The sequence below is a fragment of the Bombina bombina genome, chromosome 3 (assembly GCF_027579735.1).
Source record: "Bombina bombina isolate aBomBom1 chromosome 3, aBomBom1.pri, whole genome shotgun sequence".
NCBI classification, from domain to species: Eukaryota; Metazoa; Chordata; class Amphibia; order Anura; family Bombinatoridae; genus Bombina; species Bombina bombina.
The window spans coordinates 905,722,581-905,735,333 of NC_069501.1; the positions used below are offsets into that span (position 1 = coordinate 905,722,581).

The 12,753-nt window shown below is 31.4% G+C and overlaps 1 protein-coding gene across 3 annotated transcripts in view; it reads left to right on the plus strand.

The window, feature by feature from the left end:
• Positions 1 to 12,753, plus strand: part of DACH1 (dachshund family transcription factor 1) — a 518,737-nt gene that overhangs the window by 504,057 nt on the left and 1,927 nt on the right. The gene's annotated exons all lie outside the window — the stretch shown is intronic.

The window sequence follows — 12,753 nt, forward strand, 5'->3', positions numbered from 1 at the left end:
GGGTAGCAAAAATATATATATGTATATGAATATATACTTTCAGTTCCATTTTTGTTTTTAAAACAATCCGCATCCCCTCACTTTAACCCCTTATAATTGTATTTTTTATAAAAAAATAAAGATGCTCATAATATTTTTTTACATTAAATAACTGTCATCTTTATTATTGGGGCATTTGGGGCATATGTTTTAGTTAACCAGAAGTCTGACCTCTGGTTAATTGCTCTAAGTGCAAAGTGAAACCACAAGCAGGAGCATTAACCAGCCACTTGTAATGACTGGTTATTTAACGTGCAACCGTAAATAGGCAAATTTGCCCCTTTACGGGTGCACGTCAAAATAGCAATTTACTTGTTATCTAGCCCTTAATAAAGTGTTTACCTATGAATTTACTGTAAATATTTCACATTCCAATGTTCTTCACATAAGCAAATATGTTCTAAGTATTTTTAAATAGAAATTCCTATGGATATCTGTATGTATATATACAATATATATATATATATATATATATATATATATATATATATATATATATATATATATATATATATATATATATACACTGTACGTATATATATATATATATATATATATATATACATATATATATATTGCCAACAAACACATCAGATATGTATAGAAAGAAAACGCACCTAAGAAAACGGTTTGCGTGACTTGTTGGACGTTCTTCTAATACGTTAATGAGCTCACAATATTCCAACTTCAGCATTTTCCTTAGTGCTTTTGCGTAAACTTTTTACTTTTAATTTGTAATATGCACACTAAATGATGCGCTCAAAAAGCTTACTTCCAGCATAATTAGCGCAAGAGCTGGAGCTCCACTCGTAATCTAGCCCTATATGTTTTGGAATTTGTGTGTGTGGTTGTCTGGGGTGTGTAATTGTATATATGCATTTATAAATGCATAAAATGTATCTATCTTCTACAGTCACATGTCCCATTTGAAATTCTCATTTTTTCCCCATTTTATGACACAATAATCATTTTTGTACAAAAACAAAATGATAACATGAAACTTACATTTTGTTTACAATATAACTCATAAACACTCATCTTATCACTGCTTAGCATTCAAATGCTTGACTATTATAACCTCTCAATAGAAAGTTCTCATCAGCATCCATTGACATTTTTTGAGGAGTGCATGCAAATATTTTTTTTTTAATTTACACCAGATACTTAGTATATGATCACCTTTCACTGTGTAGTGTTGCACATTATAATACTAGCACAAAAACAACACATAATTATGTCTACCATGAAGATCCAGCATCATATTATGACAAAATAAAGTCCAATTAAGACAATTGTTAAAAAATCACATTTTACCTGTTTTTAAAACTCGTACATTTGTTTATTCAATTTCCTGCCCAGTCTAACAGAGGATTCTGAAACCATAGTATTTGTTTCACCAAAAAAAAAAAAAAAAATGTTTCAAAACCTCTGTCTTGAGAAATTTTGAGAAATAAAGAACTATAATATATTTTATTGTTTATTACAATATTGAATTTGCAGAATTACTTAAGCTATTTTTTTTTACTTAGCACGTTTTAAGATTTTTTTTTTTTAGGAAAGTAAGGAGCAAATAACTATAGACTAGTGTAACAAACAGAATTTACAAAGTATTTTATTTGAAATAGTTGAGAACAACAATGAATATGTGTTAAAGGGACAGTCTAGTCAACTTTCATGATTCAGATAGGACATGCAATTTTAAACAACTTTACAATTTACTTTTAGCATTTTTTTGTTCTCTTGGTATTCTTTGTTGAAAGCTAAACCTAGGAAGGTTCATATGCTAATTTCTAAGCCCTTAAAGGCCGCCTCTTATTTCAGTGCACTTTGACAGTTTTTTACAGTTAGTTCATGTATGCTATATAGATCAACATTGTGCTTACTCCTGTGGAGAGGGGGAGAGGGGGCAGTCTGCAGAGTCTTACAATAGTTACAAGGTAATCACAGAGTTAAAAATGTTATTAATATAACCATGTTGGTTATGCAAAACTGGGGAATGGGTAATAAAGAGATTATCTATCTTTTTAAACAATAACAATTCTGGAGTAGACTGTCCCTTTAAATAATAATGACATCAATTCACAGCCTTCCATTTTAACAAAAAGTATGAAACTGCTCCAACTGAAAACTGAATAATTAACATACGGAAGAAAATGAAAATGTAGACTAATTGAATATCTGTTCCAGAAGTAAGTTGAAATGTTTATTTAACAGAGTATGTTGATATGACAAGTTGGCAGACTTTGTGTTTGATGAACTGCTAGCCAACCCTTTCATTACAGTTAATTTATTTTTCATGATGTATTATATTGGAGGATGCTTCTGTATTCAGAATGCCTTACCTCTGTGCATAGACTTTGTTCTTTCTTTCTGCCAGAAAAATAATCCTGGAGGGGGGATACAAATTTATAAGTTTTTGAGTAATAACTTGAAGATGTATTTAATCTTCAACAACTGTGTTAACAAATGGTAATATTACATCTTGTACCTCGTATACATTATAATTTATCTGGTACTTTGTATACATTATCATTTCTTATTAGTTAATAAAATAACTAATAATGCAAACACTGTTTAGTTCTTACTTTTTACAAGTCTCTTAAAATGTGTTGTCAAAACAGCCAGAATAATATAGTTGATATATTTTAGGACTTTATACCAGCTGTATGCAACACAACCATTTGTTATAGGCTTTCTCACAACTTGTTTTTAATATGTATTGCTTTACATAGCTACTTCTTAAAACAACCTGCTATGGTATTATTTTACACATTTGTAGGCAAGCAAACAAAGGGTCCCATTTAAGAAGCTGCAAAAGCAGTTTCTGGGGAACCAGGGTTGCTGTCTGCTTGCCACCAGGCCAGGCGGACAGGTTAACATCAGGGAACCTTGTCTCTCCAGCCATTAGTAAATAAGGCCTAAAGACAGAGATAGGGATAGCAGAATTTTCACTGGATGGAAGGGTAGATAGATAGATGATAGATAATAGTTAATCCACTTTTCAAACCATAATTTAGGGACAGTCGTATAGGAGAAAGAGAAATAGTAAATGAAAGCAAAATCAAAGTTAAATTAAAAATTATTTATTGTATAAAAAGTAATTAATGTATTATTACTATTAATATTAATAATAATAATGCATTTTTTTTATTTGCATTATTGGCTGTACAAGTAAAAAACAAAAAAAAACAAACAAAAAACATATACAAGTTACATATGCATTTCAGCATTCATCTTACCTAATAATGGATATACAAAAGATACCGTTAAAAAAACTGATCAATGTAGAAAGGGCAGTAAACACTTTAAGATTGTAATATAAAATGCTTAATTATGCGTAGTAAAAGAGCTTTGCAATTTACTTTCATTATTTATCTTGCTCCTTTGTCTGAATATTAAGGCCTGGATTTATTAACTGCTGGACGGACGGTGTTTGCTCACGTGAACCTATCTGCCCGGGATTGCAGAATGCGGGCAGCATATTGCTGCAATATACTGCCCACGTGCTTGTGCAATGCCGCCCCCTGCTCGCACTAGCCCAATGGTGTGCGCAAGTAGGTGGTTGTCAATCACCTCAAAAAACGGCAAGGGCATATGGCAGACTACACAAGCCTAACCTTTCCACATTTCTTTCCCTAAAGTACAGCTTGCGATCTTATTGTTTCTGCTGAAACAAAACAATTGAAACACAATGACAGTTGCCAGCCCTCCTGAATTATCCAGAAGCAATTTCAGATTGGATCTTTTAAATAAGTTATGGGGAGAATGAAGCTTGAGCATTGAAAAACAATTACAGTAAACAAGGTGTTAATCTGTTCTAATTACATTCAGACTCTGTCGATATGTTAATCAATTTAAAGACTCCAGAAAATGTACTGTCCACTTAAGGATCATGAAAGTCGAATTTGAAGTGTGTAGGAGTTTGTGTAATTGAAGCTCTTCTATTAAAGGTTTCTTGGATTGAAAGTGTGCCACCTTAATCTGCGGTTTCTTGCTATTTGTGGATGTCATCAGATGGAGGCCTGGAAGGTGTGGCACCTAACTCACTGAATGTGTGTAGGCTGTGGCCATTGGATGTGTGCTGATCCTACATGCTGCTTATTGTGTAATTAAAGGAGGCATCCAAAGTAAAAGCAAACAAAACTAAATTCTATAGGCATTTTGAAGACTCTTGTATACTAAAACATTAATGAATGTTTATTTTTGTATACAAATGCAATGGAGCATTTTGGCTTATAATAAGAAACAAATAATTCAACCAGACTGGATTTTATCTGCCCCTGTTTGTATATGTACTTCCTCTTCATTGTAAGATCAGGTATGGTGTATATGCAACCTGTCTTCTTTACATAGTAAGCACAATTATTGTTCTCTGTTGTATATAATGCAACATACAGTAGTTTCTCAATTAGCATTGATACCATTTAAAATGTTCATCAGCTTTGACTCAGAACAAAAATAAATTGATAAGGATTAGATTTTGGTGTTCTTAGAAGTAGGCAAATGATTAACTTAAAAAACAAACAACAGCTTCATAATCCTACTATCATAATTGTAAATCAGTCTTTCATAAAAGAACATGATATAAACACATGGAATTGTTACAGCAGAAGGGACAGAAAACATCACACATCATTTGGCATTGAATTGAGCAGAACATTTAAACTTTTTTTTTTTACTGACCAAGTTGGAAATATTTACTAAACTTTATCAATGTCAACAAGGTGTGAATAAAAGGGGCAGTATACACCAATTTTCATTTAAAGGGACACAACCAAAATTTTTTCTTTTGTAATTCAGAAAGAGCATGCAATTTTAAGCAACTTTCTAATTTCCTCCTATTATCATTTTTTCTTTGTTCTCTTGCTATATTTATTTTAAAAAGAAGATATCTGAGCTTTTTTTTTGGTTTAGAACTCTGGACAGCAATTTTTTATTGGTGGATGAATAGTTATCCACCAATCAGCAAGGACAACCCAGGTTGTTCACCAAAAATGGGCCGGCATCTAAACTTACATTCTTGCATTTCAAATAAAGATACCAAGAGAATAAAGAAAATGTGATAATAGGAGTAAATTAGAAAGTTGCTTAAAATGTCATGCGCTATTTGAATCACGAAAGAAAAAAATTGGGTTCAGTGTCCCTTTAACTGCATGTAATAGACACTGCTATAAAGAATAATATGTACAGATACTGTGTAAAACCTGCATGGAATAGACACTGCATGTATAGACACTGCTATAAAGAATAATATGAACAGATCCTATGTAAAACCTTTAAAAAACTTACTTAGAAGCTCCAAATTTAACACTGCTGATGAGGTTAGTCTAAGACACCTACTGAAAAGGGGCTGATAGCAGAAACCCCCTCCCCTGCATATGAAAAGACCCATTATACAAAAAGAAGCAGTCTAAAGTCTGTATACATCAGTACACATTTAAAACGTTGGGGCTTGGTTAGGAGCCTGAAAATCAGCACAATTTTATTTAAATATAAGCAAAACTATACATAGTTACAAAAACACCCCCAGATGGGCTATATAAATAAATCATCTACAAAACATGTATGCAAAGAAAATCTAGTGCATAATGTCCCTTTAAAGGCATACTTGCCTAGTGTTTAAAAGGTCAGTAGAGGAAGATACTCGCTCCTTATTTAGATGAGAGCATTTGACAAAAACTAAACCAAGGTTTAAAAAAAAATAAAAAAAATACTGTAGTAACTCATGTATAGTCATACCTACTTGGCCTCAGCAGAGGATATATGAACATAGACTTTAAAAGTGTACGGTGTTCCTTGATTTTCTAGCAATACAAATTTTGCTAACAATGATCTTTAGATCACCATTTCTTTTTTTTTATATTTTTATTAACAATTAACATAAGGGTCTTTATATAGCATTGTCAAACAGCACATAAAGTACATCATAACAGAATACTGTTAGAAAAAAATAATAATAAAAAATAAAAATAAAAAAAAAATAAAGCAAGAGAACACAGTATAATTGCATAATGTACTAATATTTTGTTAAATCAGTATTTATGGGTTAACTGTTTATTGCACATAACAAGAATAAACCAGCATCCTTATGAGCGCAATGTTGACCTTTTCTTGAAATAAAATAAAATAATCCCACAAAAAAAGGGAGAAAAATAAATAAAAATATAATAATAATAATAACAATAAAAGGAGAGAAAGAAGGAAAAAAACAAATTCATACTGTAGTGAAAACTCACCCCTAACCGCCACCCCCCCCCCCCCACTTCCCCACACTAAAAGCCTCTGAACTACCTTATCCTATCGTATACACTCAGCTTGCAAGCCAATTTGGCGGGAGAAACTCTTCTGCTACAAGTAATGAAAGGTATTATACTTTTCAGAGGGAGAATGAATTGTTGCTGTACTGGGAGGGGCCATGATAGAATGAATCTCTTCCACTTATGGAAGAATATTCTATATTGCTTTTCAGAACTTAATCTCAAATCTTGGCACTCTATAGTCATCTGTAGTTTCATGATGCTGACAAATTCTGCAAAGCTTGGGGCTTCTTTAGATTTCCATTTTTTTTTAAATAGATCACCATTTCTTAACATCACAGCCACCACTGAACTGGTAGTTTAAAATTACCCTGGATTAATCCGATGGGAATGATAGACAGCTCATACTCTCGCATGTTTCGTTGTGCAAGAGCAGGGGGTGTAGTTGCACAAGAGGCTGTTCATGCAATGATAAATGTGGGCATTGCGATCACAGACAGATAGGTTCCCTAACTGAAAAATGGAGCCCATACTATCTATCTATCTATCTATCTATCTATCTATCTATCTATCTATCTATCTATCTATCTATCTATCTATCTATCTATCTGTCCATCTATCTATCTATCTATCTATCTATCTATCTATCTATCTAGCTATCTGTCCATCTATCTATCTATCTATCTATCTATCTAGCTATCTGTCTATCTGTCCGTCTATATATCTATCATCTATCTATCTATCTATCTATCTATCTATCTATCTATCTATCTATCTATCTATCTATCATCACAAGGATTTGTTCATTTAAGAAAAAAAAAATCTAGTTTAGTTCATAGCAAATAAATGCCTACAGTTCAGAATATCTATTCATCAAATGTCTGTGTTAGTTAACCTTAACCCTTCCATAAAATATCACAAACCTTGAAATATTTGAATTAAATATACATAGTGATACTATAGTAGCATGTATTCTTAACTTGAATTTTGTATTATGTGCAGTAACTTTATAAAAATAATTTGTTTCTAATAAAAATTACAGCGCAACCTGAGATTTGTTATTTTGCTATTGTTTATATTTTCCTTCCTCTTTTTGTTGGATACATATTTATATAATATATGCCAAGGCTGAAAAAATATTTCTGCTACACTTAAAATACACCCTTTTTTATTGTTATTGTTGACATGAAATCAATTGTGTATTATACTGATAATTCAGTACCAGTAAACATTGGTAAGCTATTATTTAATTCCAAATGCATTATACTGACAGTTTAAACAATGAAGTGGAAGACTATTTACTGTGAAACTTAGAAGCATAAGTCGCCATAGGTTTTCTTAGTGAAAAAGAGGTTTGCAAGAATATATATAATCATGGCATTATTCACACTAAATACATCCACAGTACCCCATGGCACTTAAATGCCACTAACAACCTTCAATTAAGATATAATTAAAGATATAGTCACCATTATTAAGCATTGAATAGTTTTATGGAGAAATGTTATTCTGTTTCCTAATTTTAATATGGTGTTTTGAGTATGCTACCATTTAGTATCATATATAATGACATTCTAATGCAACAACTGCATGTTCTAACTCATTCTAATATGTCATTTTTAAATTACAGATTTTCTACCAACTATGGAGGTTTATCTCAACTATCAAAATGATAATAACTGACGTTGAGACTTTTTTATGTTGCCATGATCACAATAAAATATTTTCATAGTTTATCAGCAGCACCTTTTTCATTATCGTTTCAGTGAAAAATGGTTCTATACTTTACATGCACCAGGTCTCTATACTTAACTACACATTTGCAGGGCCATTTTTCACTTAATAAATTCAGTAGCTATAAGAAATTGATAGATGCAGTGACAATACTTTTAGACTTATTACTGAGCAACCCAAAATGTTTGAGACTGAAATAGTGGTTTAGCACATAGGCCAAACACATTGAAATTACCTCAACAATATTGGATGACATTAGGAAACAATGTTGCCAAATACAAATGCTTCCTGCTCAATCAATTAAAGTTTAAAGGGACAGTCTAGTCAAAATTAAACTTACATGATTCAGATAGGGCATGCAATTTTAATCAACTTTCCCATTTACTTTTACTATCAAATTTGCTTTTTTCTCTTGGTATTCTTTGTTGAAAGCTAAACCTAGGTAGGCTTATATTCTAATTTCTAAGCCCTTGAAGGCTGCCTCTTATCTCAGTGCATTTTGACAGATTTCACAGCTAGACAGTGCTAGTTCATATGTGCCAGGTGCTCACTCCCATGGAATTATTTATGAGTCAGCACTGATTGGTTAAAATTTGAAGATACTTAGATACAAGGTAATCACATAGGTGAACAGTATATTAATTTAACCATGTTAGTTATGCAGAAACGGGGAATGGGTAATAAATGGATATCTTTATAAACAATAAAAATTCTTGAGTAGACTCTCTATTTAAGTAATAATAAGCACTTTTGCACCAATGAAAAAGCATCAGCATCAATAACCCAACAATATCACATGTCCACTATACTAAGTAAAGGCCTGTTCAAATTCCTTGAAGGGATCTGAAACAGTCAGTTTAATTGTATTAAAAAAAGCACTAAGCAGTGGCTTATACTTAATAGAAATCATTGCAATATGCATTATATATAATTTTAAAAGGATTTTACATTTTATTTATTTTTCTTTTCTTTATTTCTTTTTTAAACATCAGTGTCTATTACTTCCTATCACAGCCTTAAAAGAAAGCAGGAAAACTTGTAACATGAGCAGGTTTACTAAAAATTGAAACGTAGAAAAACAGAGAGTCAGATATGCCCATGCTCTGGAGAGGCAGAATGCAACCTATGTTGCAAACATGTCAGCTCTCTTATTTTCCTGAGAGCAAGGACTACACTGGGAATTTCTAAATGCTTATTTTGCAAGTTGTTTGTTATTTTTTACACAATCTATTTTTAATGTTTACTTTGATTTAACATACCGGTATATATATTTTTTTACTAAGGGAGCACTATTTAATATCCCTTTAAAAAGACATTTACACATATTTCTGTTTTTGAGCAAACTAGGTTAATTGCAGACATGTGATCCATTAACATGATGAAAAGATGAAAAGAGATCAGTCAACCTACAGGCCCTTCAACCTTTGATGTAATTGCTAAAACCACAACATTATAATTTTGTTTGTTGTTTTTTAGATAATAAAATCAGGAGATTAACAATGTTGATAATGATTTTGTTCCACTTTCAGGAGGTAACGTTTTTGAACTTCTAATAATGGCAGAAACATTTTAGGATTCTAATTACAGTAAAAAAAAAAGACTGGCTAAAGTTTAGAAATTATTATCTTCTGAAAACAAGTGCAAGACTATGATTAAACGGTACCCATGTGCTCTTTTCCAAAAAAAAAGGGTTAAAGATACATGTAAAGTCCTGCTAGTGAAGACAATGAACTAGTATACTCTATGGTAGACGTGCTAAATCTCTGAATGTGATGGGTTTCCTCAGTATATTTGACTTTTTGAATATTGAAATAAATTAGGTTCTAGTTTTTTAAAATACGTTTTTAAATAAATGAAAATTTTGCTCTAGCCTTTATAAACTAGCAATGTGAAAACCTTATCATAATTAAAATGAAATGAAAAGAACTCTCTCAAAGTGATTTTTAGTTTTGAAAATTTAAGTTTAATCACCTTTAAATATTTTCTTTAACACAAAATGCTTTATTAAGGAACACATTTAAATGTACAAAGGAGATTTATTTCCCTTCCGCTGCACATAAGTATTCTGGTAATCACATACAAAATAAATTCACAGTGTCTTACCTTTTACGTTTTCAGCGCACTATATATATTTAGCAATTGAAAATGAATATTAAATAATAATTTGTATCTTATTTTTCGTGTTCTTTATACTTTGCTAACACTATTTTAGTGACATATTTATTGCAATGCTTATACAGGCATTGTATCTTCACAACAAGAATAAAGAACACATATTTATTTTATTGTATTCAAAGTAGAAGTGGCACTCAGAACCAGACACTGATCCAATCAACAGCAGATTTGATCAGCTGCGGTTTCCGTTCGGGAACCACAGTGCTTTGCTGGTCAAAAGCATCACTTCTTTTGTGTGTTTATTCCCTTTGCAAAGTTAATTCAGCATTCACTAGACATGGCTTCTTTGTGAACCGAGCAAAAATTAACGTTTGACTGATCCCATTGATTTAAAAAATTCCTTCCACTGCCATAATGTACCTAGTACAAAATGTAGGGCTAACAACTTTTTATCCTGACCAAAGATTCAATCTTTTTTGTCACCAATTGTAATGGCAAAATAAAGTATCAACATCAATATAAACAACCTAAATGGATGGGAAAGGTTGCTTACATTTAAATTAAAACTTTCAGGAAATGCATGTTAAATACATAGGTAATTATTTCCGATCAATCACTCGCTGATGGGAAGAGCCTACACAGCAGGTGAAGTGGAGCATGCATCTATAAACAGGTTTATTCATTCTGAGAACATTATTTTTGTTTTCTAAAAAATCTATATGTTTTTGATACATTTTCATCTTCAAGGCCCTGAAAACGTTAGATCTTTTAACTGCTTTATTTGGAAAAGATTCATGTTTCCCATCTTATCATTTGTTATAGCCTAGCTTAGGGATTTAATTTTGTGCGTGTATATATATTTATATATATATACACGCTGTATGCAAAAAAAGTGTGCTCATGTATTTAATGAGCCAGATAATTAACACACGCTACAAGTCAATTGCTATTGGTGTATTTCATAAAAGAGGTCTCTTTGTTTATTTGTAATTCCATTTATGTAGTCCGGGACACTTTAAAATAAAAAATATAACAGTACAATTCGTTATTCACCAGCCTTTAAGGTAAAAAACTATAGAATATATGAGTTTCAAACACATTCATCATAAATTTTACTCTTCGATGTTCTGGTGGAAAGTTTCCTTCAATATACTTTTTTCACTTTTTCACTTATTTATTTTAGTCATGAATTTACAGTGTACAGACAACTGTTGACACAACCCTTATAGATTTAATTGAAATTACACTTGGACCAAACAAAAAACAAAAAAAAGTATTTTGAAATGCCCTTGTTGATGAAGCACAGAAAAATGACTGCAATGCCTCTTAAAGGGACACTGAACCCACATTTTTTTCTTTTGTGATTCAGATAGAGCATGCAATTTTAAGCAACTTTCTATTTTTTTCTGTTATCAATTTTTCTTCATTCTCTTGCTATCTTTTTTTGAAAAAGAAGGCATCTAAGCTAAAGAGCCAGACAATTTTTGGTTCAGACCATGGACAGCACTTGTTTACTGGTGGGTGAATTTATCCACCAATCAGCAAGAACAACCCAAGTTGTTCACCAAAAATGGACCGGCATCTAAACTTACATTCTTGCTTTTCAAATAAAGATACCAAGAGAATGAAGAAAATTTGATAATAGAAGTAAATTAGAAAGTTGCTTAAAATTGCTTACTCTATCTGAATCACAAAAGGAAACATTTGGGTTCAGTGTCCCTTTAAGCCCTTTTGTACAAAAAAATATATATAAACATTTTTTTAAACTATAACTTTCTTTCATGCATACTGTAAAAGTTGTTTGAAGTTAAAGGGACAGACTACTTCAAAATTGTTATTGTTTAAAAAGAAAGATAATCACTTTATTACCAATTTGCCAGCTTTGCATAACCTTCACATTTATATTAATATACTTATTACCTCTGTGATTACCTTGTATCTAAGCCTTTGCAGAATGCCCTATCATCTCAGTTCTTTTGACAGAACTGCATTTTAGCCAATCAGTGCTGACTCATTAATATCACCACAGGAGTGAGCACAATGTTATCAATATGGCACATGGGAACTAGCAGTGTCTAACTGTAAAAAAAACTGTAAAAATGCACTTATATAAGAGGAGGCCTTCAACTGCTTAGAAATCAGTTTATGAGCCTACCTAGGTTTAGATTCAACAAAGAATACAAAGAGACCAAAGCAAATTTGATGCTAAAAGTAAATTGGAAAGTTGTTTAAAATTGCATTATCTAAATAACGAAAGTTTAATTTTGACTTGACTGTCCATTTAATCACACTTTATTCTGTTATATTATTAAGTTATTCATTTGTACTGAAAAGTCGGAATTTTATTCAGGAACTGAGATGCAACATTTTTTGAAAATGTATTCTTAAATAATCTCCTATTTGAAAACAAATCTGAATGTAACCTATTTATACTGTATATTACAGTTGATTTTTTTTCATGATTGTACATTCCGTAACAATAATAAATATGGAAACTATTGCAATATTTTTGGCAAACTGGCAAGTCTGCAATCTTCTGCCAAAATTTAGATATGAATTAATATAACTCATCATAAAAATAACTGATCAAGCAATATGTTTTAAAAAC